The 27,739-nt window shown below is 41.3% G+C and overlaps 1 long non-coding RNA gene and 1 pseudogene across 1 annotated transcript; both read left to right on the top strand.

Moving 5' to 3' along the window:
- The first annotated feature begins 215 nt into the window (after window positions 1-215).
- LOC138950630 (beta-1,4-N-acetylgalactosaminyltransferase bre-4-like) lies at window positions 216-27,739 on the top strand (annotated as a pseudogene).
- LOC138949799 (uncharacterized) lies at window positions 3,019-5,229 on the top strand. Its single transcript, XR_011450454.1, has 3 exons — window positions 3,019-3,422; window positions 3,835-4,007; window positions 5,144-5,229. It is a non-coding gene; the product is annotated as an uncharacterized lncRNA (long non-coding RNA).

The raw sequence follows: 27,739 nt of genomic DNA, 5'->3' as shown, positions 1-27,739 counted from the left end.
TTCGATGTGTGAAATTCATGTGGAAGGAGTCCGGAAAAGAACTTAGTATACGATTCGGAGGAGGTTGTAAATCGCTGACAAGGAAGGTTTTGTGCAACGGTGCAATGTTTATTTGTGACTAACCATTATACCATTCAGCAACAAGAATAACGACGACAACAACAACACCAACCACCCTACACCACCAGCAACAACAACAACAACAACAACAACACCAACAACAACCACCCTACACCACCAGCAACAACAACAACACACCAGCTTCACGAACCAACACCAACACCACCAGCAAAACGCTTAAAACTGAAACCTTGCGCAACACTAACTAGACTACCGGTGAAGGTTGCGAAAAGAAAATGGCGCAGACATACCAAATGACATCGACCACCAGGACTTCTTCAAGCTCGTAGGAACACTCACAGACCGCTTCACATCAGAGAACCTGTGCGATGCTTCCGCCATGGAGAAAGTTCCGCATGTTCGTTTTTCTGCTTCTGTTCGGCGCCCTCGTCAACGTCGTGTTCTTCTGGAGCTTCTTCAACAAAGGCAAGCGAATCGGGGCTCTGTTTCGTTACAGCTCTCCCGTGGTCGTGAAACATGACGTCGAGGATATCACGAAAAGCAGCAGTAACATTACGAAAGAAGGTAGTCCCGTTTCAAAAGGAAACGGTGACGTCACGAAAGGGAATGGTGACGTCCCGAAATCGAAAGACATCGTCTCAAAAAGTGACCCAACGAAAGAAAGTGCTGGCGTCAATAAACAAAGCGGTGACGTCAGTAAAGGAGTCGGTGGTGAGGTCACCAAAAACGATAGTAGTAACGTTATGAAAAATATCCCTGACGTCATAAAACGTGTCAGTGACGTCACAAATGGACAAGTTGACGTTACGAAAGGACGCAGTAACGACACGAAGAGTAGCGTCAACGTCACACAGGGTGATGGGGCAGAACTGCAGCCTGTGGAAGGAACGCCTAAACCGATGGAGGCCTTTGGGAAATTAGTGGTACCACGTTCAAACGTGACAGCACCGTGGAAAAGGGATACCACTACTACGCCTTGCCCACTTGTGCCGCCAAATCTGGGTATGTTTTTTACATTTAGTCAAGTTTTGACTAAATGTTTTAACATTTGAGGGGGAATCGAGACGAGGGTCGTGGTGTATGTGTGTGTGTGTGTCTGTCTGTCTGTGCGTGTGTGTGTGTGTAGAGCGATTCAGACCAAACTACTGGACCGATCTTTATGACATTTTACATGAGAGTTCCTGGGAATGATATCCCCGGATATTTTTTTCTCTTTTCCGATAAATACCTTTGATGACGTCATATCCGGCTTTTTGCAAAAGTTGAGGCAGCACTGTCACAGGCTCATTTTTCAATCAAATTGATTGACATTTTGGCCAAGCAATCTTCGACAAAGGCCGGACTTCGGTATTGCATTTCAGCTTGGTGGCTTAAAAATTAATTAATGACTTTGGTCATTAAAAATCTGATAATTGTTAAAAAAAAATTTTATAAAACGATCCAAATTTACGTTCATCTTATTCTTCATCATTTCCTGATTCCAAAAACATATAAATATGTTATATTTAGATTAAAAACAAGCTCTGAAAATTAAAAATATAAAAATTATGATCAAAATTAAATTTTCAAAATTAATTTAAAAACACTTTCATCTTATTCCTTGTCGATTCCTGATTCCAAAAACATATAGATATGATATTTTTGGATTAAAAACACGCTCAGAAAGTTAAAACGAAGAGAGGTACAGAAAAGCGTGCTATCCTTCTTAGCGCAACTACTACCCCGCTCTTCTTGTCAATTTCACTGCCTTTGCCACGAGCGGTGGATTGACGATGCTACGAGTATTCGGTCTTGCTGACAAATTACATTGCGTTCAGTTTCATTCTGTGAGTTCGACAGTTTGACTAAATGTTGTATTTTCGCCTTACGCGACTTGTTTTATGTTGGAGAGGTGTGTGCTTGTGTGTGTGTGTGTGTGTGTGTGTGTGTGTGTGTGTGTGTGTGTGTGTATGAGCGTGGATAGAGAGAGAGAGAGAGAGAGAGAGAGAGAGAGAGAGAGAGAGAGAGAGAGACAGAGAGAGAGAGAGAGAGAGAGAGAGAGAGAGAGAGAGAGAGAGAGAGAGAGAGAGAGAGAGAGAGGAAGTATGACAAACGCTGAAACGTTTTTGTTCGCGTTTGTTTGAATATATATGAGATTATCCCCGAGTACACTAGTACTTGGGCTCAGCAGACTTTAATCGTGTGTGTGTGTGTGTGTCTGTCTGTCTGTCTTTCTCCACTTAACAGCTTATTGCTGGGAAACTACTGGGCGCAGTTCGTTCAAAAGTTGATACACTAACTTGATAATAGGTCCGATTGATCGTATTAAAACTTCATAATGTTACCTGGGACCTAAATGCGAAATAAACCACAAAAACGACTTGGCCGTAGGAGGAGTTCACACCGGCGGTGCAACACGCAGCCATTGAGCTGATAGAACAGCCGAACGCGTCACACAAAAATACGTCATGACAAAGTTACACGCAAAGCGAAAGAGACTTTGACGTCATTTACTTTTGTTCGGAATTTGCCGTCTGTTCCTAGCTTGTCAGTGAATCAAGACCTGACGTGAGTAAGCTTACCCAAAACGTCTTTGTTCTCTATTCACATTGCAGCTGTGAAATAATCAGTCTTGTGTCTCGGTCGTGTAGGTACATAGTTTGCTTCTGCAATCATTGTGTTCGTGTTGATGACGGCTTCATAAGACAAAATAATAAGCGAATCTATCGCGAGGAAGACGTTTATGTACAAATCACAGGCACTCGGCACGATCGGGTCGGGATCAAAATGGGCGGGGCCTGTGCGCTCTCAAGACTACTACTAAATATTACAAGGTATAACCCTCTTCGTGATTCTAGACCGAACGGAAGTCGCGGAGTTAACAGAAACCGAGATTGCAGCAGACGACAGACAGGTTGTGCATGCTTCCTGCGCATGTGACCCCGTGACCAGGCATAATTAAAAAGTTGTCAGCGGCGTTCGTCGGTGGATCTGTCTGTTCACCGCCAACTTTCTTATTCATTGATTCTTCTTGCAACTTCCAGATAATGTGATGCAAACATACCTTTAGATAGTCTCATCCTTGTGATGGAGTTGGAAATCATGGATTCGCCAGAGAAAATATATAACTGATTTGGCCAGTGCGGCCAGTGCATCAAGTCTTCGGATAGTTTTCGAAAACTGGAAAGTCTGTTTTGTCAGGGGTTGTGGTTTTGTTTCAACCAGGAGCAGAGATGAGAGAATTGTTTGTTCACTGCCGCGATGAACTAATTCAAAGCCTGTTGTTGAACGTCACGAAACATAATTATAAGCCATGGTTTGACTAAGTTCTGCTGAAGACGCAACGGAGTCCACATTTGAAGGTGAGCAAATTTTCGAATAGATAATCCCAATCCCTTCAGCACTGCAGCAGCCTATTTGAGAGAGGCTGCGTTGGTAGGCAAACTCAGTCTGTGCACCTAGTGCAGTTGTAATACTGCATTCAGATCTAACGACCAGAAGCAAATAACAAGATATGTGATTTTATGTTTCCTCTCTTAGATTGATATGATTTTTGGAAGCGAAGGGTAAATCAGTTTAAAATTGTAATTTGAAGATTCATAGCTAAATATGGAAGCAGCAATTTCCGAGTGATACCAAATACAGATTATATTTCATCAGGTTTACCCATCAGTTGTCCAGTCACACAATTTTGGCTCTCCGGTGTAGATCTACATTATGAATCAGAAGTTATTTTACACATAACTATTAGGGGTCTTATTGGCATTTTTGCAGGTGGAGTATTCTATATTGATGACTGATAGTGCTGGAACAGCAAATTGCAGAGGAACTTTACACGAAGCCTCAATCATATCCAGTGGAGCTACAGACGTAACAAAGAGACTTCCCTTTACACAGAGGATGCTTGGGGAACTTCAACGCAGGCCGAACACGGAAAACCCGAGGCGGTAAGCATGAGAAATACTAATCTCTTGAGAGTAACAACAGAAGGTCAACTCTTCATCTCTGAGTCTTCTTCTTCTTCTTGGCGTTCGCAGAGGTTACACAATCAGTCCAGCACTGGTGATAAATGTTGTCGTTTTCTCCAACTCCTGTCGACTGCCGTATAGTTTGGTCTGCAAGGGAGTTGGTGACGGCCACACTTCTTTTCGTTCCTCATCTAGTAAGGGACATCGCTGTAAGATGTGTTCCGCTGTTTGGTCTTCTTGATCGCATGCACAGGTTGGTGATGGCGCCAGCTTGAACTTTCGGTTCATGTGAGCATTGAGCCTGTTGTGGCCAGTACGCAGCCTGATGAGGTTGACTTGCTGCTCTCTGGACATTGTGTGGTAGTCATCTCTGTTTGTCCTTGGCCTCATCAATGCCTTGATGATTGTCTTCTGCTCACTAAGGCTGACACTGTTTTCAGGTTGGTCTTCCACGGCTCCTTCTTTCGCCAGCTCATCTGCCCTTTCATTTCCTGGTATCCCACAGTGTGCTGGTATCCACTGGAGGACAACTCTTCTGGTTTGTCTGACCATCTGTAATGCTTTGGCCAGCTGTGGGAGTTTGTCGTTCTCTAGGGCCTGAAGGACTGAAAGGGCATCCGAGAGGAAGACAACTTGGTAGCAAGGGTCTGCGGAGTCCTGAACCAAGGAGGCGGCCTGCATGAGAGCTTCTGCTTCTGCTTTATAGTTTGTGCAGTGTTTGCCAGTGCCAACGCTGGATGTAGCTGTATGTCCCCCAGGGAACTGGATGAGAATGCCTGCACCTCCATTGAGCACGGCGTTAGTTGCTGATCCATCGGTGTATACATGGATCCACGCCTCTTCATCTCTGAGTAAGTTCAGACACCTATTCTTCAATGGTTTAATTAGGAGATGTTATATATATATATACCAAAAAAAAAAGATCATCTGTGTGAGTGTGTGAGTGTGTGTGTATGTGTGTGTGTGTGTAAGTGTGTATGCGTGTGTGTGTGTGTGTGTTTTCAAGTGATACATTTTTATTTTAAATTTTGAGTTTGAAACAAACTCAATGCTCTGTTGCATTATATTTTTAATTTGTATTTCATGCTCTTTCTTTTGGATTTGTTTTATTACAGTACATGTACTAGTTCTCACGACCTGTGGAAAGTGCTTGAGCATGTCCCTGTGACGACACATATGCCATGGAACCATATTTTGACAGGTTAGTTTCTTTCTTGTGTTTCCATTTGGTAATTGACACCAACTGATTTAGTGTGTGTAACATATCCGACCGGAACCCGGATTAGATGAAAAGTAAAAATGTTATGAACAGTGGCAGATACAGACTAAAGGTAAAGGTAGTAATTGAGAATGTGGGTGACTAAAGAAACAAATAAATGTGACTTGCTTATATCATGAATGAATGTATTTAACACCCCAAAATGCCAAGTATTCTTCCAAATTACACATTTCAGAAATAATCGTGTGCTTTTCAATAGTTGTGTTAAATGGAACAAGTACTTCTTAGTTCTAGTAGCTTTTTTTAATTTTATCTGTATGGCATACAAAAATGAGCATTAATTTCAGGTGTTGTGCATTGTTTTCATTTCATATCTATTTAAGTTTGTACAATTAGTATCGTATGATGCTCAAGCATCGCACTGCTTTTTTTTCGCAGCTGATCATGCGTTTGAGGTTGTGCTGTAGCTGATTTTTTTTTAAAACTCAGAATGTCTTATTTTGCAGTGGGATGGGAAAGCTCCTGTCTTGACACATGCCAATTGCTGGAGTCTTAGTACTGAGTAGTGGCCGTAGGCCGTCTGTATAGCCGGCAGAAAGGTAATGTTCCAGTCATATAAAAACAACAATCGTTTTTGAACCTACATCTTTTAAACTTCACATCCTCTTAGGTTTCATAACCTACAGTCATGATGTACAATTGGTACGCCATAATGAAATGTCAAAGTGAGAGAAAATAAGGTCAGTATATAAAACTATGGGGAATTGTCCTTTTCTTTGATTTGTATTTAGCTAGCTAGAGTTTTCAAACATATCACACTTCCATGTCTAGCTAGCTATGAATCACGTCTAGTATAAGTTTCAAAAGAAGGGTTATATAAGAAGCAGATATTTATCGTTTGTTTGTGGAGTCAAAGTGCCAGATAATTTTTGAGTCTAATAATCTAAGATGAAGGTGATCCACGCGAGCTTTCCCTTCAGTTGTTATAATTATGTTATTAAAGTAACACACTTCTAGGAATTGACTGTTAGACATGATTAATTACTTGTCTAATTACCATTTTGAGCTATGCACATGTTTGCGTTGTGCAAAACAGCTTGTCTTCAGCTAGGTTCTTCTTGTTTGTGGTGGTTGTGGTGGTGTTTGTTTGCTTGTTTCCTCTGTTTTTAGTTTTGTTTCTTTGTTTACTTGAGAAAGGAGAGTCAGTGTACTACAAAAGCAAAACAAATAAGTAGATGGAGATGTGAAAGAAAAAATCTGCAGTGTTTTGGCTTAAGACTATACACACTAATGATTTTCTGAACTGATTGTTTCAGCAGTGTCTGAAGGGTGCAAGAAGTGGATTTCGCTAAACGGACACCTTCTTCAAGATTTATTACAATATTGTTTTCAATCAGAGGGTCTCCAACATATCAAAAGTGTATCGGACAACAGGCTGACTAGCCAGTGGCCACAACAGTGCTTCAAATCAGAAAAAAATATGGACCAGTGAATAAAAAAAACTTAGGCCTAGGAGCAACACTACAGTTGATGATGTTTGGAAACAAATCTACTCAGGGTTTTATTGACCGCCGACCCTTGTGAACCTTAACTATGTCAAGGGATAATAATGTGCGGGCAAGTGATGAAAGGCCTCACGGTCCCAATACACACGCACAAAATACGCCTAAGAAAAAGTCCGTCCCGGCGTCCGTCCCGGCGTCCGTCCCGGCGTCCGTCCGGAAAACTTTAACGTTGGATATTTCTTGGACACTATTAAGTCTATCAACACCTGATGTGGCCTGATGGTGTATGGTTACAAGATCTCAAAAAACATGTGCGGCAACTTGACCTCACTTCAAGTTCAAGGTCACAGGGGCCGTAATTGTTGTCTTAAAAACGACCATTTTTCACATTTTTGCATTTTTTTCTAAAGTTATCGAGAATGGCAACCTTAGCTATGTATGCTATACAGGGCAATGTAAGCCCTATCTTTGGACACCAGTTTGGTTGACCTTGCGTCAAGGTCGCAAGGGTCCTTTAAAGTTGGATTGTATACATATTTTGAAGTGACCTTGACCCTGAACTATGGTAGATAGCTGTTTCAAACTTAAAAATTATGTGGGTCACATGTTATGCTTTCATCATGAGACACATTTGGTCACATATGATCAAGGTCAAGGTCACTTTGACCCTTATGAAATGTGACCAAAATAAGGTAGTGAACCACTAAAGGTGACCATATCTCATGGTAGAAAGAGCCAATAAGCACCATTGTACTTCCTATGTCTTGAATTAACAGCTTTGTGTTGCATGACCTTGGATGACCTTGACCTTGGGTCAAGGTCACATGTATTTTGGTAGGAAAAATGTGTAAAGCAGTTCTTAGTGTATGATGTCATTGCTAGGTTTAGTTATTTGACCTTGACCCTGAAGGTCAAGGTCATGTAAGCACAGTTTGTCAAAGGTATTATCCGTTGTTGCGTGTGTGTGTGTGTGTGTGTGTTTTCAAATATAGCAACAGCTTTCACGCTCTAGTTAAAATGAAAAGACTGTTTTCATACAATATCCTAAGACATGTCGGGCACTATTTTTCAGAGAAGAGTGAAGGGTGTAGCTGCATGCGAATCTTTGACGTCACTGGTTTGTAGTGAATCTATGGATGTCATCATGCCTCAGTGATTGTATCTCTATTCTATACAATGGACCTTTGTGACTTTATGCTGCGAAGTTTGTACAATATGACGACACAAAGAAACAGGATGTTCCTTGTGGATACTATTTCAACAGGTTGATCGGTGATTTGAATTAGACATGAGGGGGAAAGTACTGTAGTTTTCAATCGAGATTCATTTCTAACATCATAAGGCCAACAACAAGCAAGCATACAACCAACACACCAACTAACCAACTATCCCGCATCACCAACTAACAAACCAACCAACTGACAGATCAACCCAGATCACCTTACGACAACCACCCAGTAACGCAAGCAAGCAAACAAACACATAATAGCGAGCTTTAGATTGACCAACGAAACTTAGTTCGTAGCGATCCCTTTCGTTTCCGGTTATGCAATCGGGAAATCCCTGCGAACTTTTCTTCGCGCCTGCGGTTCTGAGGCGGTAGCACCTTTAGCAGCAGACGAAATGTTTGTCGTGCTCATCCAAACCAATGGCTAAAACATTGGATAGTGTTCGTGCGCATTTATAAGGATACACCATTAAAATGATTTTACATCTTTACCATGCCCAGGGTAGTCACCTGAAACCTAGACAATAATGCAAAACCTATGTTGAAAATCTCAATCGAAACAACAACTCGTCCGCCATTTTTAATTCTGAGCGCAAAAGCAGACCAAAACAGCACCCTTTTTGAATCGTCGCGATATAACCTTCGTGGTTGAAAACGACGTTAAACACCAAATAAAGAAAGAAAGACCCTTTTTGAAGTGCAAAGTACACCTATTTTAGCGAATCGACACAACAAAAAAATGGTGTGAGAATACAGTCAAAACATTTATTCAAGCTTACGTTAACAGCAATTGACCCAATACATGCAACAAATACCAGAAACATACCTGCGAATCACGATTCGTCAAAATGATGAAAATACCGCAAGTTCGCGCAACGAAGAATCGGACGTAATGCAAATGAGGAGGTCGTGACCTTCCGGAAGCGCAAAAGTGATGACGTAGACAGGGGGTTTTCCCACGAAGAAAGACTACGAACTAAGTTTCTGTGCTTTCTAAAGCTCGCTAATGAAGCAAACAAAAGGAAGTAAGCAAGCAAACAAAAAAGTACATGTATACAAACAAAGAACAACAACAAAACTTGCGTTATATGGACTCTTACCCCAGTCATCATAACTATACATCTCACTGTGTATGTATTTGATCGACGCTTGGCACCATTGCCCAATGCACACTCTACATTGTTTGTGTACTGTGGAGATAAAAGTTTTTGTCAGATTGCTTTCTTACTGCATAGTGCACTTGAGATGAGCATCCCGCCCCCTCCCCCCCCCCCCCCCCCGGCTCTCAACCCGCCGTCATGGTTAATATCATTCCCTCCCTAGCCTGTGTCTGTATTAGAGGCAACGCGGAAGCTCAATTCTGTCTAACCTAACTTATTTGGCGTAGACTGCAACAGGCCTAAGAAGTCTTACTGTCATTTTGTAGAGGTTACATGCCGAGTCTCAGTGATTATCAAAAATAATGGTCGAAGTTAGCGGATCATGAAAAATGCGAGCTTTAGCGAGCTTTTTCATGACCGCGAACTGAGACCATTATTTTTTATAATCACTGAGACGAGGTGTGTAACCTCTTTATTCCTCCTTTCTTCAGTTATTCAAAGAAAAGCAGAGTTTTTTTGCGAAAGTTTGATCGAATCCTATTCACTCAACCAGTCAACCTGCGCAGGCGATCGATTAATGCGCGGTTGTATAGTTCCGTGCAAATCATTCCATTCTGTTAACACTTCTTGTCAGTTTTCCTATTTTGGACTAAAATCAAGTACACAGATATGCTGTTATTCTGATGTGGTGGCAAAGGCAGATATTGTGTGTTCTGTATTTGTTTTGGTATCGTTTAGGATAATGTTCTTTCGTCAAATGGGACTAGCAGACGAACTTTTGCACCCGTGTTCCAACGTTAAAAACTGTATGAAGTTCAGTTTTGTGGGGAAAATAGTGTGTGAAACCGCTTTATGTTGTTTAAATTGATGAGATGTGTGCATTTGGTTGCGTGTGATCTGTTTATTAAATGAAATATTGTTGAAAACTGACCGTCGGATTGCAGTCTGTTGTCGAAGAAACTGAGTGAAAAGAAGGGGAACTACTCTTGTCGCTAGACAAAGTATGAGTTACTTGCCTTGCGGGAAATTGCTTGTGATGAACGTTTGCACGGTAAATCTAGATTCAGAAAACAACCGAACTCATGGATTTTATATGAAGATTCATGTGTTCAGGCCTGTAGTTGTTAATTTAAATGCGGTATGTTTGTATTGTTTGCTCCAGAGATGTATACTTCGTACGTTAGAGCGTTCGGAACTTTTCAGTCGCAAAAAGTAGTACCGAAACAGAACAACTCCTCAACCCATTGCACTATCGAGGATTCAGGCTGTTGCTGGGTCGTTATTTGTTTGGTTGCTGGGTCATTATCAAAAAAATAACTACCCCTACAAGTTTACAGGGGTAAAGAAGCAGAGGGGGGAATAAATTAAATTATGCTTACGTTCAATTTTGTAATAACAGTGAAACGCACTCGCTGGACCTGGACAAGGTTGGTGCAAAGAAATCCGCTGAAAGCTGCCAAGGAATTATGAAGTTAATTCGCAAAGCAAATCCTGCCAGAAGAAAAGGCTGTAGTCCGCGCTGAAGCAATGTCAACCGCAGAAGTTATTTCACGAACTTCATCTTTTCATTATCAATCTGTTTGGAAGACACTAGTTATAATGCTATAAACTGACAGGTAAATAAAATTGTTTTATCCCTGTTGTATTGGAAGGAGTTAAATTCTGAAGGTGTTCACAAGACATGCTATTCTTACACAAACACGTTTGCACCCACGCGTACATTTTCCCTAGCCCATAATTATGGCTTTGCTTGCAAAGTACACCAACTTTTAGAAAAATACACTGAACTTTTTGGGAAAGTACTCTTGCCTCGGGTTGAGGGTAAACAGGTCTGCAAGACATAGGCCCCGCCCACCTGGTGACGAGTGCCTGTGGTACAAATCACTGAACCCAACCCATTTTTTGTGTGCATTTTTCTGAAGAATAAACTGCATGTGGTTAATTTCATCCGTTTAATGCTTGTCGAAACGAGCCATAAGGCTTTAGAATAAAAGATTTCACGCATTGCTTGGCCATCTGATCACAGATGAGGTCGCAGTTTGTAGGTTGAATCTATGAAATGTTGCGAAATGGGAAGGGGGTGAAATGGGATAACGGTGAAACGGGACTAATAGATCCCTTGACTTTGGCGTAGAGCGACTCTGTTACTGCTAGCTTTCCACTGGGAGGAAGCGACCCGAATTTCCAAGCGATGGGACAAAAAAGTAATAACAATTTTTTTTCTCAATAGATCCCTTCACTTTGGAGATGATGAGTTAAATATCGGGCGCATTTACGTGATTTGTAAAACATTTTACATTTTTACAAATCACGGGTTAACATGTGTGCCCAAAGTGGGTATCTGATTGGTTGCGGGCCTGGGTGCACGAAGCGGGCGTTCTGATGGGCTGTTATGACGGTTGGCCCGGAGAGATGATGATGATGAACCATTTGGCCTATCTTGGGACAGGTAGAGTTAATATGCTTTATGTGGGGACAAGACACTGGACAAACATGCAAACAGAGAACACATATGATCGTGTTATATATCTGGAAATCTGTTGTTGCGATATTTCAAAATGGACATGGAAGTAATGATTGTGTACGCGGAATATGGTTGGGCTGGAGCGGTTTTGTAGGCTTATTTGCTTTTTATGTATGTAGAATATGTTTATATTTGTGGCTGAATAATAATAAAAAAAATAAAAAAAAATAAAAAAAAGCCCTGAAAGAGAGAACGAGGGGAGAGAGAAAGAGGGAGTGGGGGTAGGGGTGGATGGGGAGGGGGGTAGAATCAGAGTATAACGGCGTGTGTCTATCTGTCTGTGCATGTGTGCGAGTGGCGTCACTGATTCTGCAAATAGCTGCATGCCATGTGAGTGACATGTGATTTTTGAGAGTGGATGCTAACCCTAACCCGAGACTGTATTATGAGCTATTTTGCACTTTTTCTAATCTAAGTCTAACTTTTTCTAAGTTGAAAAAAGGGCTACCCCCGAATAATGTAACAATTGTTACATTGGTATCAAAGGCTTATAATTCAAACAGTTCAAACAATAGTTTTCACTCTTTTCTAAAACGGTTTTCACCACTGAATAGAGCATAAACAACTCTTTAGGAAAATTTAAAAAGATGAAAATCATGCAAAGGTGACATGTGACTCATTCCGTGGTGGAGGGTCACATTTAACAAGTCGAAGAAGTTAAAAATCCATATTTATACCATGAGAAAACTCGGGTTTTTGCAGTTGTGTATGATGCCATGTACACAACTGCACGTAGCAAATATGGCAGAGTTTTCCCCGTTTCCTATTTTGATAAAACAAACAAATATGTTATAGGCAAGTATAGCTGAGAGCAGGAGTGAATTTTGGCGGTCGCCTGATCGCCCCCGGCGGGTTCAAATCGCGTCGGGCGGGTTCGAAATTCCTCTGAAATCGCCCGCCTGGCGGGTTCAAATTTCGATGTACGCAGTCAATAGGAACGGCCGGCGAACAAAGATATCGCGCGGTTTGTCTGCTATAATATTGGACGCCATGTTTCTCGCGTCTAACGCGACTACCTCCGGAAGTTCCCCACTCGCATTCAAACGTCGTACTGTACACACGCTTGTAAACATGTGGAGATGTATTGACACTGTCACTCCCCCGCCGCAAAAAAACCAGAGAACGGACGATGAAAAAAGCGGTCAAAAGAGACAGTATGAAAACGAAACATGGCAGAGAAAATGGCAGGAAAAATGGAAGAGGACAGATATCGGCAAAGAAAGAGTATGGCTCGTGTACGACGACACGAAACAGGAGATGCATTGTGCTGTGTGTCGAACTTGTGATCAGAATGTGATACCAGGAGGTAAATTTGTGTTTAAAGATTTAGATGTGCCAAAGATTCTGCAACTTTTTAAGACTGGCAATTACGAGACAGAGTGAAAGTTAATGTGTGATTGTGTGACACTGAGAAAGGGGATGACTTGTGTGTGATTGTTTCCCTTAGCATGTAAATGATTAATGGTATGACTATATATGAGGGTGTGCATTTGACTACTAAGAGTGAGGTTAACTGTGTGACAGTGAGTGGGTGAATGTTGATTTGATAAAATGTTTTCTTCATTGAATTGATACTTTACTGTTTGCTTTGTTATTGAACCATAGTGAATAATTAAAGCACCCCAAACATACAAAGTTTGTTTATGTCTTTTGTTTGTTTGTGGCATTTAAAATAAGCATGTGAGCATTGTTTGTATAAATGTAGGTTTTTGTGTGTTTGTCGCCGTTGATATGATTGGAAATCCCGGCCGGTTGGGGGCCGGTTGGAATTTTTTTTTTTTTTTTTTTGGGGGGGGGGGGGGGGGGGGGCCGGTTCAAATTTTGACTTACCTGCAAAAAAAAAGTTAAGGTACACCCATGGCTGAGAGACAATTTGATGACTTCCTGGTCATGTTTTTATGTTTTCAGTTGTTTTGGAAACATTGCTTAAGGATAGTGCATACTTGCTTTTGCTCAAGAGTATATCGGGTTATTGGAGGCGGGCCAGTTTCATTTCGACCCCCCCCCCCCCCCCCCCCCCCCCCCCCCCCCCCCCCCCCCCCCCCCCCCCTCCCCCCCTCCCCCCCCCCCCCGAAAAACAAAAAACATAACAAAACCTCACACATATCTCACCTCAAAGAATGTTTGTTTGTTTGTTTGTTTGTTTGTTAGTTAGTTTGTTTTTTGTTTGTTTTGTTTTGTTTGGTTCGTTTTTTGCCTAAATTGCTGATTTTGTATCACCAGTGGGACCGCTGGCAATCTTCGAAAACGCTCCCAACTTCACGGAAGTCGTGCGCCTCAACCCAGGACTCGAACCCGGGGGCCACTACCACCCGCCCGACTGCAGGGCGCGGCACCGCGTGGCCATCATCGTGCCGTACAGAGACCGCGAGCTGCACCTCCGTCGTCTGCTGCACAACCTTCATCCCATCCTCATGAGGCAGCAGCTAGACTACTTCGTCCTCGTTGTGGAGCTGGTAGGTGATGATGGTGGAGAGGGGAATGGGAAGTAAGAGGGAGGGGGAGAGAGGGGAGAAAGGGGGTGGGGTGGGTAGAGCTGGAGAGAGAGAGAGATAGAGGGAGAGATAGTGAGAGAGAGAGATTGAGATAGTGAGAGAGATTGAGATAGTGAGAGAGATTGAGATAGTGAGCGAGAGAGATAGAGAAAGAGAGAGGGAGAGAGAGAGAATGTTAAGGACAATTCTTTATCATAATGAGGGTAAATGGTAAGCAGTGATCTACCTAAAGTGAGAGAGAGAGATAGAAGAGAGAGGGAGGAAGAGAGAAAGAGAGAGAGGGAGAGAGAGAAAGAGAGAGAGAGAGTAGGGGGGGGAGACAGACAGACAGCCAAAGATAGACAGACACATATATACAGACAGAGACAGAGAGAATCGTTTTTCAATTTGTCTGTAAAACACAAAACCCACCACAGTTTATACATAATATTCTGCTAAAAAAAATCTGTATTGACGTCATGGTGTCGTAGTCTTCTTATGACGTCAAGCCAAGGCATCCCCAAAATTAAATATACCCCGTTACTGTGGCAACAGGAGCTGCCAGTGCAGTTTAACCGAGGACTGCTGGCTGAATATCGGAGCAGTGGAAGCCCTGGGGTTATGGGACGTGCAGTGCTTCATCCTGCATGACGTGGACCTCGTTCCCGAGAACGACAAGAACCTCCACACCTGTCCTGAGATGCCTCGACACATGTCTGCTGCCGTGAATAAGTTCCGTTACAGGTTGGTTTATGTTCTGTCTGTCTCGTCTGTTTGTTTGTTTGTTTGTCTGTTTGTTTGTTTGTCTCTGTCCAGGGCTCCCCAATGTGCGCGTCCCTACGTCCTGTACGCAATAGAAGCCCAAAACACGTACTAGAAATTCATTCAGGGGGTCCCGGGACTCACTTAATTTCCGTTATATTGCGTACCGTGAGTAGGGGTTTACGTAGGAATCGGACATCGTTTTAAGAAAGAAAACAACGCGCGTGCGTGTGCTCCATTCAACAAGGTAATGTAAAAGTGTCCTAGAATATTCCAAAGAAAAATTAGACACGTAGGCTTAAAATTATATTTCACACTACTCACGATCACGTGACAAAAGGGCACCGTGACACATGGGGTTTGGGACCCTCTACAAAATAACGGAGGGGGTCCACGGACCCTCTAAGAATTAAAAGTGGTATCTTGGGACCCTCCAGGTGAGCCGTCCGTAGGGAGCTCCGAGGAAAGCATTTTTCTAAGTTTCGAATGATGGTGAATTGCGTAGTAATCTAAATGCAAACGGATAACATGTGTTTTGAATTGGATGTAATCGTCATGCCAGCAAGGAATGGCATCGGATGTACACGCTACAGTAAGGACGCTATCTACATGCGGAACATTCTTCAACCGCCGAATAGGCGTCTGTTAACCCGTGATTTGTAAAAATGTAAAAACATTTTACAAATTACGTCGAACCTAAAACCGCGATTTGTAAAAATGTAAAAATGTAAAAATATCGCATTCCACAAAGTAATACATGCCTTTATTATTACTAATATTTGTTGTTTAGAGCCTCTATGCTGGGTTGTGGGGGGTGATTTGGGCCCGAAAGATAAAATAAGCGTGTCTATATGTCACAAGACGTGTTGTGAAAGATTACAATTCAATAGTACAGTTCGATTGTAGTCACCAACGTAAAACAAAAGTAATAAATAAATTAAACAAAACATTAAATAAAAATTTTTTCGTAGATATTCTGGTAGATTTAAAGAAGGAAACGAACATTCAATTATATTGTCGGTGCCGCAAGAAGGAAGTCATCTACTTGCTGGTCAAACAGTCCTTTGTCACTATCGAAATATATTTTACCTTATATGTAACTATGTAGAAAATGTTGGTCAAATTCTAAACTATGAACTGAACGGTTTGTCATTTTGATGCAAAATTGTTGAATCCATTCGTTTCGAAATGTTTTCACCGTAACACAAGGAAGCGGTATGTTTGCTTTTCAGTATTCATGAATTCAGTAGCAGAATAAAGCTTTCATTTACACGGAAAGAGGGAGAGGGGGAGGGGCAGTGACTATAAGGAAACCCTTATAATATAATAATAATTTATTGATATAATACAAAGTCATCTCGATGCAAATGAGTGTGTTTTGCTTTGTAATTGAAGTGGTCGTCATGCGAACAAGGAAACCAAACACGCATTGCCGTAAAAAAACAAACCCGCACGGCAATAAAAATGTTAATACGTAATTGTCTTCCTGCAGTTGTCGGAGGCCTTTTGTTTGGAATGCGTGTGAAAATATTGCCAACAGGCTTGCTACGGTCCTACGAATAAGCTGAATGATTACTCAACTGTCTACAAAAGTATCAAACATCCCTATTTAATCTTGCAAGCGCGCTTGTCGTCCTGGGAAAGTAGGACAGAGAAAATCTTATTGTTGCGTTTTACATGTTGCAGTAAGGAAGTTATTTGCTTGTAGCAGAAGAACTGTCCCTTGTTATATTGAAATATATTTGACTGAATACATAATCCTATATATTTGCAATGTGTTGTCATGTTCATAACTTCAAACAGGACGGTTCGGCATTTAAATGCAAAACTACCCTACGGTACGGAATCGGTTCCTGTAAAAAGTGTTTCTCCTGCAAAACAAGAAAACTGTACGTTAGTTCTCCAGTATTAAGTCATTTTGTAGCAGAATAATGCCGTATCAGTCTAGAGACATCCTGCTTGCTGCCGCGCGAGCCGAGACAATTTTCCCTCTTTATCTTCACTGGGCTGGCTGCAAAACCCCTCCGCGCGGAGGTGTTTTCAGGCACATCAGACACAGGGTGGTATGGTCAACAGCTTTTTCTGTGCGTGTAAGTGATAAGGAAACCACTATGTCACAGTCTTGAAAAACAGGTGATGACCTAGTTATTTCAATGCAACCCATTTTTTCGAATCTAAAATGCTGGTCATGCAAACAAGAAAACGGACATCATATTTTCACGTCTTCAATGCTGCGGTGAGGAAGTTGTCTACATAGAGCAAATCTTCTAATTCCGTATGGCATCTTTTTAATTCAAGTGGTTATTATGCAAACAAGGAAAACAATATCGCAATATTGTTTTCACATTATTTAAATACACTATTGAAGATATTTTACCTTGTATGTAAACATTTAGAAAATGTTGGTCCAATGCTGAACTACGCACTGAACGGTTTGTTATTTTGATGCTATGTATTCAATTTGTGTTAAAAATATCAAAATAATGTTTCCAGTGCTGCGGTAAGGAAGTTGTCTACATGCTACACAACCCCCTTGTGCTGAAATAAGTTTGCCGATGTGTCAGCCAGGAATAACTATTGTTAATGTCTGAAACCCAGAATCAACTTGAAATTAATTCATTTCAAAATTACCAAATAATTCCGTTTAAATAAAAAGAAAACACACCAGTATAAACCAGGTTAGGTACTTTTATATCAATATTTCGGCATGTAACTGCCTTCTTTAGGATGGTATGGAAATAATGGAATCCGTGTAATTCCGTGTATGAAGTATTGGTCCTGCAACATCAGGAAACGGAAAAGTTATTATCGCGGTTCGTGTGCTCCAATAAGGAATCTGTCTAGTTGTAACACAGTCTACCTTTATTTATGTGATAAGGTGGAGTGGAAGGGGGGATAGGCCAGGAAGCGTTCAAATGAGACGCCGAGACAGAGGTTGATCTTACATGTCTTTATTAAAATACACCAGAAGGCAGTGTCTGCAGACACATGAAAAAGAAAGGAAAACAACATAAGAACATGACACAATGAAGCGCAAAGGAAATGTTCATAACGATAACAAATACTCAGCAGTTAAACTGAACTTAACAGGACGAGGGGGGAGGAGAAAGGAGAGACAGACCTAATTCCCTAAACAAACGATCACGGATATCGAAGCGTGACAGTGAACATTATTAGCGGGTAAATAGTGTTAGGGGCAAAACAACGAAACAGACGCTATGACGTCACTACTGACGATCAAAATGGCTAACACATAGTAATTGCACACCAATGCATCAATCACACGCTTATAACACATCATAGGCCTGATCAAACCTAGCAAATATAATAATACAAACAAGAACCAAACTCTACTTACAGTTCACTCTTCAATGCCGAACTAAACAAACGAAGTTATGGCGGGGCCGTTCAACAAATCGCCGGTCTCAAATCACTTAACACACACACAGACCGCCCAGGGTCTTGTTACCTTCGCGTCACGGGTCAGACTGACCGCCTCACGCTATCGGGGGACGAACCCGCGCGCATAATACGAATTAACCAATAAGCATGTAAACATTCAACCAACCACGACACATGCATCCTAAGCACAAGTACAACACAGACATACGGTGATTCACACATGGTCGCCTCACGGGGAATAAACGGGACAGGGATTGGCAGAGAAAAGCAAAGACAGTGGCGTGAAATCTCCACACGGCTACATTTAAGCACCTTTTTATATTTAGTCAAGTTTTGACTACATATTTTAACGTAGAGGGGGGAATCGAGACGAGGGTCGTGGTGTATGTGTGTGTGTGTGTGTGTGTGTGTGTGTGTGTGTGTGTGTGTGTGTGTGTCTGTCTGTCTGTGTGTGTGTGTAGAGCGATTCAGACTAAACTACTGGAGGCAGGTTTCACAGTATTGTGTTCAGCAATTTACTATTTACACACTCAAATTCTACAAAATAAATGTTGGCACACAATTCAAAGGACATGTTTTTCCAACAAAGTGAATTTGTTACAACTAAAAACAGTAATTTTTTTTATAGTCCTGGTCCTTATTTATATCTAAAAACCAGGCGCAAAGCGGCATACCCTGAAAACGCAAAAAAAGCAATACGGTCATCCTATGCATGCATATAGCTCATATAGCCAAAACCGTTGAAGATAGAAAGACATTTATTGAACAAAAAATATGCCCCACATCATTCTTAACAAGTTTTGTTCTTGTATGTATATCAAAATATTGATTCTCAAATGAATGGTTTGAAAAAATACGACTTCCGGCAGACCTAGACCGTTTTGAAGGGAAAAACCGTCTTTTTTTTCAAACCATTCCTTGGCCATCAATATTTTCATATACATGTAAGACCAAAACGTGTTAAGACTGGTGTTGTGCATCTAGTTTGTTCAATAAATGTCTTTCTATCTTCAATGGTTTTGGCTAGATGAGGTAACAAGAGAAGGATATGGGCATTGGAATTACGTCAACATTTCGAGCATTGTCACAGATGAAACATTTACTGCAGGGTGCTCCTGATTAACAAACCGAGCAAAACTGAAAATTATTGAAGAGAAGACATGTCTGAACAGTTTATAAAGAGACAAGTTTGCAATCATTTGTAAACACCATTATTGTATGGAGGAGTAACTGTTCCCCTACCCCCTAAGAAGGTATTTCTGTCCGTCAACCACGTGAGCGATCGCCACAAATCGAGGCATCACTCGCATTTCAGTTTGGACACACCGGCTGATTGCAAATGCACAGTACGTGTTTCGACACTGAAACGTGACGATTGAGCGTCAAAATAGTTTCTTAAAACAGTCGAAAATGGAGTTAAATGTGACTTCAACACTCAGTGGCGATCGTTAGAGTGGCGATTGTTACTAGACGGACACTAGAAAACCTCAGAAAATGTAATTACTTTGCGATTTTTTTAACTGAAAAACTGTTGCGGTCTTTTTCTGTCGAGCGCGAGCGTCAACGTAAAACAACGTGAGGTCACTTCCTCCCCAAACGGTTAGTTTTTGAATGAAAAGAAAAATGTGGCGATCGTTACATTGTTTAGACGGACAGGATCGCAACTTTGAAACTCGGGTCACCGTGCCTCGATCAAGGGCAAATTGACCTCGGCAACATTATAACTCACTTCAAGGGTGCACAAACTTGTATTTACAGTATACAAAATTAGGTAAACTTGTGTTTTTGTCCTGTGAAATCACAATTAGTTTCGATGCTCTTGATATCGCCATGCGGACGGACAGATCCGAATCCCCATACATTTTTTTTGCGGAGCTAGTATAAGTTAGAATTTGTGTTATGGATATCGATTGTTGTTGAAAAACAATCATTTCAATGTGTTCTGGCACTCTCAACCACAACAGCATTGATACTTGTGCATGTGTGTGTTGGAATTTAGTTCTTTGTTTAGTGATGCTGTGGCAAAAGTAAATTCATCCGTCCGTATTTTGACGATCGCCACCATTCACACGCACATAAATAAACACATTATAAAAAAATTCAACTTTTATTTTCAAAAAAGTATTTAAACAACAACTAGTTTGCATGTTAATACAACAAATACAGCAGATTCTCACAGATATGGATTTAAAAGACTAAGCAAATCTGAGACTATCAAAATGGCCTAATACCATGAAACCTGCCTGGACCGATCTTTATGAAATTTGACATGAGAGTTCCTGGGTATAAAATCCCCATACGTTTTTTTCATTTTTTTCAATAAATGTCTTTGATGACGTCATATCCGGCTTTTCGTGAAAGTTGAGGCGGCACTGTCACGCTCTCATTTTTCAACCAAATTGGTTGAAATTTTGGTCAAGTAATCTTCGACAAAGGCCGGAGTTTGGTATTGCATTTCAGCTTGGTGGCTTAAAAACTAATGAGTGAGTTTGGTCATTAAAAATCTGAAAATTGTAAAAAAAATATTTTTTTTATAAAACGATCCAAATTTACGTACATCTTATTCTTTATTATTTTCTGATTCCAAAAACATATAAATATGTTATATTTGGATTAAAAACAAGCTCTGAAAATTAAAAATACAAAAATTATTATCAAAATTAAGTTGTCCAAATCAATTTAAAAACACCTTCATCTTATTCCTTGTCGGTTCCTGATTCCAAAAACATATAGATATGATATGTTTGGATTAAAAACACGCTCAGAAAGTTAAAACGAAGAGTGGTAGAGAAAAGCGTGCTATCCTTCTCAGCGCAAGTACTACCCCGCTCTTCTTGTCAATGTCACTGCCTTTGCCGTGCGCGGTGGACTGACGATGCTACGAGTATACGGTCTTGCTGCGTTGCATTGCGTTCAGTTTCATTCTGTGAGTTCGACAGCTACTTGACTAAATGTTGTATTTTCGCCTTACGCGACTTGTTCCGATCGCGATTTGCCTTGGTACATCAGGTCTGAACGTACTTTGTTAGTAGTGTTACAAACAATCAATCAATCAATCAATGAGTCTTATATCGCGCATATTCCGTGGGTACAGTTCTAGGAGATCTGCAGTGATGCCGTGTGAAATGAAATTTTATACGGCCAGTAGATTGCAGCCATTTCGGCGCATATTTACCTTTCACGGCCTATTATTCCAAGTCACACGGGTATAGGTAGACAATTATTAACTGTGCCAAGCAATTTTGCCAGGAAAGACCCTTTTGTCAATCGTGGGATCTTTAACGTGCACACACAATGTAGTGTACACGGGGGGTGGTTCGGACACCGAAGAGAGTCTGCACACAAAGTTGACTCTGTGAAATAAATTTCCGCCGAACCTGGGATCGAACTCACGCTGACAGCGGCCAACTGAATACAAATCCAGCGCGCTACCAACTGGGCATCCCTCTACCTGGACAAACGCCACAAATATGTTTATGTAATGGGGTTAGCTCTCTCTCTCTCTCTCTCTCTCTCTCTCTCTCTCTCTCTCTCTCTTTCTCTCTCTCTTTCTCTCTCTTTCTCTCTCTCTTTCTCTCTCTCTATCTCTCTCTCTCTTTCTCTCTCTCTCTTTCTCTCTCTGTCTCTGTCTCTCTCACTCTCTTTCTCTCTCTCTCTTTCTCTTAAAGACTTTAAATAAAAAGAAAACACACCAGTAACCAGGTTAGGTACTTGTATATCACTATTTCGGCATGTAACTGCCTTCTTTAGGATGGTATGGAAATAATGGAATCCGTGTATAATAATTCCGTGTATGAAGTATTGGTCCTGCAACACCAGAAAACTGAAAAGTCATTATTGCGGTTCGTGTGCTGCAATATGGACACTGTCTGATTGTAACACAGTCTACCTTTATTCTTTTACTTAAAGACTTATTTAAGTCTAGTCTAGTTTATTACGGTGGCTGTCTCTGGAACGTTCTTCCGAATGCCTTACGGGAAGCTACCAGCACAGATTCTTTCAAAAACAAATATATATCCCATTTAATGAAAATAGTATATTCTTGATTGTTATGTCCCTTGGGACACAGTCACTCACTTTTGATTTGTTGTTTTTGATGTTGATGTACTATTGCATAGTATTCTGGCTCTAATTGACTTGCAAATTTTTGCTTTGCAACTTGTCATGAACATTTTATAAACTACAATGTTTCATATAATGCGCTTATGTACATACACTTATACTGTTTCACTAATTATGTATGTATGTAGTAGTAGTTATTATAGTAGATTTAGTCCCTCTTTAGGGAAAGATTTATTTATGCCTATTGTGGAAAAACATGCCCCCATTCGAAGGAGGAGAGTTAAACAGAAGACGCAACCAGGTTGGATAACAGCCGACATTATGGAGGCCATGAAAATTAGGGATAAATTAAAGAAAGATAAAAAAAAATCCACAGAAACAAAATAAGTGTTTTGGTTAAAAACTCGAAGCGCAGATACTTTGAACAGATGATCTCTAATAACTGTGATACGGCGCATCTCTGGCGTGCCATGAACGAGATAACGCATAAGAAACGTAAGCCGTTCTTATCGCCCTCGATCGTGGCATCGCCAGACACGCTCAATGATCATTTCCTGTCCACGGCGTCCCTCCTTCACCAGTCTAATGGTCCCCCGACCCCACATAGCGATGAATTCTCAAACTCCCCTCTTTCAGAATTTTGTAACGAGAGGCTACGGTCTAGTGACCAGAGTTGTATCCCCGAGCTAGCAATACACGAAGTAGGTAAATATATTTCTGAATTGAAAAATAAAAAATCTGTGGGCGTGGACACTATCAGTACATATGTGACCCTCCACCATGGAATGAGTCACATGTCACCTTTGCATGATTTTCATATTTTTACATTTTCCTAAAGAGTTTTTTATGCTCTATCCAGTGGTGAAACCCGTTTCAGAAAAGAGCATATATGAGGTATAAGCCTGTGACTAAGGTGACCCTCACACTGTTACCAGAAACTCCCCGGACTTAATATATTAAGCCTAGCGCAGAACCGCGCGAGGTGACATGCGACTCATTTCGTGGTGGAGGGTCACATATCTTAAAGCTTTTTCTTCCGTATGTTGTTGAACCCTTAACGCTTTTGTATAATCTATGTATTAACACTTGTGTATTCCCTGAGGGCTGGAAGTGCGCCAAAGTTATTCCTATTCCAAAGACATCGGACTCTACTGACATTATTATATGAAGTCTTATATCGCGCGCGTATCTCCAGACTCGAACTCAAGGCGCAGGGATCTATTCATGCCGTGTGAGATGGAATTTTGTACACAATACATCACGCATTCACATCGACCAGCAGATCGCAGCCATTTCGGCGCATATCCTACTTTTCACGGCCTATTATTCCAAGTCACACGGGTATTTTGGTGGACATTTTTTATCTATGCCTATACAATTTTGCCAGGAAAGACCCTTTTGTCAATCGTGGGATCTTTAACGTGCACACCCCAATGTAGCATACAGGAAGGGACCTCGGTTTTTCGTCTCATCCGAAAGACTAGCACTTGAACCCACCACCTAGGTTAGGAAAGGGGGGAGAAAATTGCTAACGCCCTGACCCAGGGTCGAACTCGCAACCTCTCGCTTCGGAGCGCAAGTGCGTTACCACTCGGCCACCCAGTCCCATTAATAACTTCCGTCCCATCCATCCTCTCAGTACTTTCAAAGCCTCTTGAGGGGCATATTCATAAGCACGTGTCCCATCATATGGAATGTTACAACCTTTTCTACCAGTTTCAATCTGGCTCCCGTAAATTTTATTCTTGTTCCACGGCCCTTGTCCGTCTGTGTGATACCTGGCTCTCAGCTATAAACGATTCTAAAATCGTCGGTACCGTTTTCCTCGATCTGAGGAAAGCCTTTGAAACAGTAGACCATACTCTTCTCATTCGCAAGCTTGAGTATTACACGCACAGCAGTCACACGGTAAACCTGCTTACATCATTTTTATCAAACAGAACCCAGCGCGTCTACGTAAACGGTCAATATTCAGGCGATGGTTACTTAAAATGCGGAGTTCCTCAAGGTTCTATTTTGGGGCCCTTATTATTTTGCATTTTTATCAACGACCTGCCCTTGCATATAAAAAATAACAATGTGTCTTGTGAGCTCTTTGCCGATGACAGTTCCCTTCACTCGTCCTCAAAAACGAAATCAGGTGCAATACGATCTTCAACAGGGAATACATGATGTTTTTAAATGGTGCGTTCAAAATAAAATGACATTACACCCTAAGAAATCAAATAGTATGGTCATAACATCCAGACAGAAACACCAGAGAGCACCCCTTATTCTTAACCTTAAGCTGAACTCTGATCCCATAGAGCAGGTTAAATCACACAAGGTATTAGGAATCGTAGTTGACCAGGAGCTTCGGTGGAATGTACATATCAATAATATTTGCAAAAAGCTCTCCAAAAATCTGTATCTTTTATCCAGATTAAAACCCTTTGTAGAAGCGGAAGGTCTAAACAATTTTGTGTGGCACACTGCCAATCTTTTATCAATTATGCTTCTACTGTACGGTGCGGTGCGAGCGAAAATCTGCTTAAAAAATTAAATTCCCTGCACAGAAGAGGGGCAAAGCTAATTGTTACTAACCCGTATCTGTCAACGTCAGAAAAGCTTAAAGCTGCTAGTTTACTTTCACTGCAGGAGCAGTTTGACTATAACATTGCAGTGTTGATGTACAAGGCACTCCATGGGCTAGCACCACCATACTTGAATGCATTCATAACCGAGGCTCCTGAGAGATACGGATCAAATAAATATCTACTACCAAGGACCCGTGTAGATCTATATAAAACTAGTTTTTCCTTTGCTGGGCCGTCAAGGTGGAATTCTCTTCCTTCGAATGTTAAAACTAGCAAATCTGTAAATATTTTTTAAATCTTCTTTAAAAAACCCATCTAAACTGTAAGTACACACCCGCGGTGACACAATCATGCGAATCTTACAGTTCTGTCTAATGTATACAATATTAATATTACTATATAATTATATTCACGTCATATTACATATTCATAGCATATATATAGTATTCATATTGTTTTACTTCGTATATTAGATTTTGTGTTTCGTGTGGCTGTGGTGCTTATGCTTATTTACAGTACATTTACATGTTATGCCTATATGAATTCATTATATTATGTTGTTTATATGCGTGCGGATGTGTTAGTGTGAATGTAAAGGGCACGTTGTAAGATTAGGCCCTTGGCTTAAAATGTTTACCCTTTATGTCAATAAATAGGTCTAAGTCTAAGTCTCTCTCTCTTTCTCTCTGTCTTTCTCTCTCTCTATCTCTCTCTGTCTTTCTCTCTCTCTATCTCTCTCTCTCTTTTTCTCTCTCGCTCTCTCTATCTCTCTCTCTTTCTCTCTCTCTCTTTCTCTCTCTCTCTCTATCTCTCTTTCTCTCTATATATCTCTCTCTCTAGCTTTCTCTCTCTCTTTCTCTCTCTCTCTTTCTCTCTCTCTCTCTCTTTCTCTCTCTCTCTCTCTCTCTCTCTCTCTCTCTCTCTCTCTCTCTCTCTCTCTCTCTCTCTTTCTCTGTATCACATCATTTGAAAAGCTGTGGGGGACTAAGATTTTTTGAATTTTTGTTTAAGATTCCCAGCATCGCCAAAGAATATCCCTTTCCCAAATCCAACCCATTGAATTTGATATTATTCACTGTGCACATTATTAACAAGTTAGCTGATAAACTCTGTGTGTGCAGATTACCCTACACGGGAATCTTCGGTGGAGTGACTGCCCTCAAACGTGAACACTTCTACAAGATCAACGGTTACTCCAACGTCTATTTCGGGTGGGGAGGGGAGGATGATGATCTTGCTGAAAGGTAAGGGTGTGTATGTATGTGGGGGGAGGGGGTGGGGTATGTGCGTATGTGTGCAAGGAGTGGGGGGAGGGGGTATGTAGGGGAAGGGCTCCTAATATGGACCACGTTTTGTTTCATGCCAATAACTAGCTTGTTTTCTTGCGAAGAAGTTTCATTTTGTGTTTGGTAGTCCTTCTCTCTTAGGTTAACCGTTGGGCCTAATTAGAGCGAAATAGCTCTGATAGACATTCAGCAAAAATTAAATACAGAAAAATTCACAAATGGACCATATTAGGAGCCTGGGCGCCCAATATGGACCAGATTTTGCTATTATTTTTTGTTTGCAGTAGAAAATCGGGGTCAACATTGCTTAAATGTAAAAAATACGGTCTGAGCTGTCATGTATATAGCAATGCTTGTGTGATAAAAGCTTTGGCTGTGGACAAAAAAACGAGTCCGTTTTAGGCATCAAATTTAGAGTGAACGCTGCCAAAAGTGAGACAAAAAAAGAGAAAAAGCCTAACGGTTTTGAGGTTTGTGTATCTGCAACTGTTTTGACATGTGCAAGTTATCCAGAGAGGGTGAATACAACAAATGAAATTGTTTTGAGCGCTCTAGCGCCGTTAGTTTGTCAGAACAGGAGGTGGTCCATATTAGGAGCCGGTCCATATTAGGAGCCTTTCCCCAATTTTATTGAAGCCGGGGTATAGGGGAACGAGTAAGCTGACCATTTTGAATACGGGTAAGAGAGTGGAAGACAGTTTTGGTGTGGGAAATGTATGGAGTCATATGCTGCTCTTTTAAAACGCATGCCCTAAATGGTACACTACCGCAACACGGTGGCCTAGTGGTAAGGCGTCCGCCCAGTGAGCGGGAGGTCGTGGGTTTGAACCCCGGCCGGGTCATACCTAAGACTTTAAAATTGGCAATCTAGTGGCTGCTCCGCCTGGCGTCTGGCATTATGGGGTTAGTGCTAGGACTGGTTGGTCCGGTGTCAGAATAATGTGACTGGGTGAGACATGAAGCCTGTGCTGCGACTTCTGTCTTGTGTGTGGCGCACGTTAACTGTCAAAGCAGCACCGCCCTGATATCACCCTTCGTGGTGGACTGGGCGTTAAGTAAACAAACAAACAAACAAACAAACAATGGTACAATCTTTCTCGTGGAAACAGTTCCGCTCAGTATCCCAGATCCGCCCGGGCTGTTAGATTGGATAGGACCTCTTCTCCACTTGGATACATACATAAAATCAACATGATGACTTCATCCTGCGCAGAGTTGGAATTTTGGAGGAATCCATTTTGCATATTATATATATATATATATATATAATATGCAAAAATATATATTGACACGAGTGTCTGTTGAAAATTAATTCATCCAACAACGAAATCTTCGTTTCTTTATCTGTTACCTCCCCTCCCATCCACTCTTCTGGTGTGTCTGCTGTTCTTACGGTGTGGTTTTCCACTTTTATTCCTCAGCGTTCGTATTTATAATGACATAATTGTGTGTATGACGTCACAGGGTGAACGGCGGCGGACTGAAAGTGACACGCTACAGCATGGATGTGGCTCGCTACAACATGATCAAGCATTCCCGCGACAAGACAAATGAACCCAACCCTAAAAGGTAA

The sequence above is a fragment of the Littorina saxatilis genome, linkage group LG16, assembly GCF_037325665.1.
Source record: "Littorina saxatilis isolate snail1 linkage group LG16, US_GU_Lsax_2.0, whole genome shotgun sequence".
In the NCBI taxonomy this organism is placed as follows: Eukaryota; Metazoa; Mollusca; class Gastropoda; order Littorinimorpha; family Littorinidae; genus Littorina; species Littorina saxatilis.
The sequence above is the reverse complement of the archived record's forward strand: the minus strand, read 5'-3'. Positions and strand labels throughout refer to the sequence as shown.